Below are 4,639 nucleotides of genomic sequence, written 5' to 3' on the forward strand. Positions count from 1 at the left end.
GCTACTCTGAAACCTGGCAAATTGTCAAAGTTAGACTCAGGACTCATAGTTTGTCAGACCACTCTGTTTTATTAGCACAGCGCTCTGCTAATACCTTCAGATAATGTCAGCCCCCATGCAAGATTCAGTCTTATTTATACAGATAAAAGGGTGCGAACTAGGGCACAATATGCATATCCTGCTTCCTTATTAACTCTTATCGATCTAAGGCTAATGCTTCACCAATTGCCCTTAAGTGGGGCAATTCATTAAGCAGTTAATGTCTGCTTTCCTGCTCCCTGGCTTGCAGCATTTCTACTTAAAGGTACATACAGCATTCTTTAATTCATTCTATTTCTTTAATATAATTCATTTCACTTTCACAGATGTATCTGCAGAAGGTAGGCTTTTAATAGAGGTATCAGACACAGCATGTCCCTTGATGATTAGACTACACCCAAATGCTGCTCTGAGGCACTGGTCAGCAACACAACAGTTAAATCCTATAGGTTTGCAGTGAGGTGCATGGAGTATAGGAGTTCAAACTACTGCCCTGTTGCACTCACTTTTTATTCAGGTCAGTTTTAGCTCCCTAGAGCCCTGTAAAAGGGTTGGTTGAGACTTCTCTGCCCTTTTTAAAAAATCCACTATGCAGTTCTTGCATCTGTGTTCTCAGGCTAACACAGAACTAGACAAGTGAGAAGTAATTCAGCACAAGCCCCCCCTCCTACACACACACACCGAAACATTTTCAGGATCACCTCTGCAAAAACACGTGTATGAAGGGTTTACCAACATAGAATCTGCCAGCAGATCGAGGAACGTGATCGTTCCCCTTTATTCGACATTGGTGAGGCCTCATCTGGAATACTGTGTCCAATTTTGGGCCCCACACTACAAGAAGGATGTGGAAAAATTGGAAAGAGTCCAGCGGAGGGCAACAAAAATGATTAGGGGTCTGGAGCACATGACTTATGAGGAGAGGCTGAGGGAACTGGGATTGTTTAGTCTCCAGAAGAGAAGAATGAGGGGGGATTTGATAGCAGCCTTCAACTACCTGAAGGGAGGTTCCAAAGAGGATGGAGTTCGGCTGTTCTCAGTGGTGGCAGATGACAGAACAAGGAGCAATGGTCTCAAGTTGCAGTGGGGGAGGTCCAGGTTGGATATTAGGAAACACTATTTCACTAGGAGGGTGGTGAAGCACTGGAATGCGTTACCTAGGGAGGTGGTGGAGTCTCCTTCCTTGGAGGTTTTTAAGGCCCGGCTTGACAAAGCCCTGGCTGGGATGATTTAGTTGGGAATTGGTCCTGCTTTGAGCAGGGGGTTGGACTAGATGACCTCTTGAGGTCCCTTCCAACCCTGATATTCTATGATTCTATTCTATGAATAGGAATAGTATGTAAAACCAGGTGCTTGTCTCAAAACTCCCTTATTTGCTGGAGTACCAAACGTGTACATTCTTATCTTTCTTTCTTTCTTTTTTTTTTTTAAGGAAAAACAACAGCAAAACAGCTGTCATTCATTAACCTAAAAAAGAATCAAACAGGTGTGTCTCATTTTCTTTTGAACATCTTAAGCAAAAAAAAAAAATGAATTCTTGATGGGCCAAAGGCAAGTACAATTTTCCATTTTATAATTACTAGATCATGGTAGCACATTTTTAACCTTGCCTCCTTCGGTTTAATGAAGTCTGTGGTTCTCTCCTGCCATCCACTGATGATGGTGAAAGATTTTTTTGAAACATGCTTCACATTTAACTCTAAAACCACTAATCAGTTTGCTGAGACTGTAGCTTTTTTTTTTTTAAGGTGTTGCTGTCTGTGTATCCTTACACATAGCATGTCACACCAAGTGTGTCATATATCTAAGGGATACTTTGACTGTAATGCATCCGAAGAAGTGGGTTGTAGCCCACGAAAGCTTATGCTCTAATAAATTTGTTAGTCTCTAAGGTGCCACAAGTACTCCTGTTATTTTTGCGGATACAGACTAACACGGCTGCTACTCTGAAATTTGACTGTAATGTAATCCTGTGTCAATCCCAGTTCTTTCAATTGTGAGTTACCAATTTTTAAGTTGTTTAATCAGCTTGTTTAATAATGTAACAAATATACATGTCTTTAGTACAAAGATTTTCAAACACTGAGGCACTTATCAGGAAATTATAGAGAAAACCTAATTAAACTGAAGCCTCTTCACCCCCCAGCCCCCTTTTTTGGGGGGAGGGGGTGGGGGCGGGGAAGGGTTGTGCATATTTTTTAAATAGCCATTGGATGAAAAGAATAGAAGTCATGGTGAGAGGCAAGAACTGAAAACATGCCAGTATGGTATTTAGATGTTTTACACATATACAATATGGTCCTAAAATCATCCTGCAAATTAGACTTTAACCACAACTGCAAAACTGCACATGTAGAGACTAGAAATTCAGTTACCTCGTGGAGAATTTTCAGTTACTAGAATTATTAGACCATATCTTGAAGTCTTTTTCTCAGGCTATCCCCCATCCCTTAAAGTCAACCCCCTTCCCACTTAACCCATCCTTATATTTTTTTTCATCTTTACATCTCACTTTCTCTTTCAAGGATTGTCATCTGAACTTTGTATTCGTATATATTTTTTAATTTAAAGGAAAACTGCAGTGATTATTGTATAATCTTACTTAGTAAATAAGAATAGTTTAAAAGGAATTTCAAAGCAGTTTCTAGAAATATATCACTGTCTCAGTTCAGTGAATGGTACTGGTATGTCTCTTGGTGTTTGCCATTTTAATAATACATCAGACTGATTAGATCTATTAGAATAACCAAATGAGAAATTAATAACAATTAAACCATAAAGTAACTTTGAAACTCTGATTCACAATGAAGTCTGAATTCTTTCCGTCCTAATTTCCCACTAAATGTCAAAATAGCAGCTTACAGTTGTTTTTATTTCTGAAACTTAATATATTTTAATTGAATAATTTATTATTCTTTGTAACTAAATGCGGTCTTTAGAAATACTATTTCTGCTGCACTGCAGTTTTCTTTTATGTACATTTAGTCCTGGTGAAAGTTACTAGAATAGCCACCTTTGAAATTAAAGTATTCGGTGTATCCACAGCACAATATGGGCAGTGACAGTTCAAACTCCCTCACATTGTTTTACCATTGTCTCTCAACTTTGACCTAATCTCCACAGGTGACAGGGTAGTTCCGATTTCATCCTTTTGCTCTCTGCTGAGATGGCCAGGAAGGGTTTTTGTGATGTGGATAACTATCCGCTGGCAACTTGCCTGTGACCAGACCTCATTAAAAACATACCGTCCTGCAGTCAGCCATCCAGTGGTGGTATTAGCTTGGACCAGCTTTGAATCAGTGACTAAAACTTCTCTATATCATTATCATCTACTTGAGCTATCCAGCCCCCCACAACTGCTTTCTAAAATAAGAAATACCTAGTTTGCTATAATTTTACAAAGAGCGGATATAAAATACTGGGTATTTTGTAACATAACCACAAGAGGCAGCTGTTTAATAGCTTGTAAGTCAGGAAACCACAGCAGCACTTTATATGCCTTTCCCCCTCATAAGCTGGTTATCTTCGTGAGACCGATTCATGCAGAATGCTATTTTGGGTAAGGTGCACAAACAATACAAAACCTACCCCCTCTCTCTGGAGAGAGCTTTTGTGGGCTATCTTGTGTAATTTCTATATATTGTGACTTTGAAACACTAGATATATTTATAGATGGTCATAGATGGTCTGGGTTTACTTAGTCCTGCCTCAGTGCAGGAGGCTGAACTAGATAATCTCTCAAGGTCCCTTCCGGCCAGACATTTCTGTGGTTCTGTACCATACTGTGTCACAGCATATGCTGTGCTATCATGCTGTATGGCATGTTTTAGTTGTAGCAACATGTGTGTTTAATTTAATAACCCATCAAAAAGCAATAAAGGAGACTCTGATAAACTATCTTCAAGACAGTCTCAGAATTTATGTGCAAAATTCAAAGCTGTGTTTTGCTGATTTCAGAGCCAATCATTTACAACACCATGAAATATCTGAGTCAAACTAAGGTGTATTTTCAGCAAGATACAAGTGGATCTGGCCTAGATCTCTCTTAATAATGAGAACGGAGCATACTTGAAAAATCACCGGATATATGTTTCTGTCAATTTAGTTAACAAAGAAATCTGATGATAGCTGTGTAGTGGCGTATTTAGCTTGAATGTGCACAGATCTAGGAGGAGAATAAACTTCTTGTACTCTGATCCCTGGAAAGGAAGTATAAAAATAGTCACTGATTTGAATTTCCTCCTCTGCAATTTTTCTGCTAGTATCACCCAAGTCAATTTTTAATCCCGGTAGCACTCTGTATTATCGGTCTTCTTGCTGCTTTTTCTTTACATGAGACGTGTAGGTGCCAAAAAGCATACATGCACATCATCCCAAATCCTACTTGCCTTTTACATCTGAAAGGGGCTGAATGCAACCAGAAGAGACCATTGTTCTTTTTCATTAAATACAGTAAGTTCTGAGTACCAATGAAGAGACGATAGAAAGTAATTGCTGTTAATATAAAATACTGTATAAGAGTCCGTGGGATGGGGTACATGATTCTGTGGAGCAGGAATTTGAAATCAAGTTTCAAAAGTTCAGTGAATCAGTGCTATCT

This window comes from Emys orbicularis, chromosome 1, assembly GCF_028017835.1.
Source record: "Emys orbicularis isolate rEmyOrb1 chromosome 1, rEmyOrb1.hap1, whole genome shotgun sequence".
NCBI lineage: Eukaryota > Metazoa > Chordata > Testudines > Emydidae > Emys > Emys orbicularis.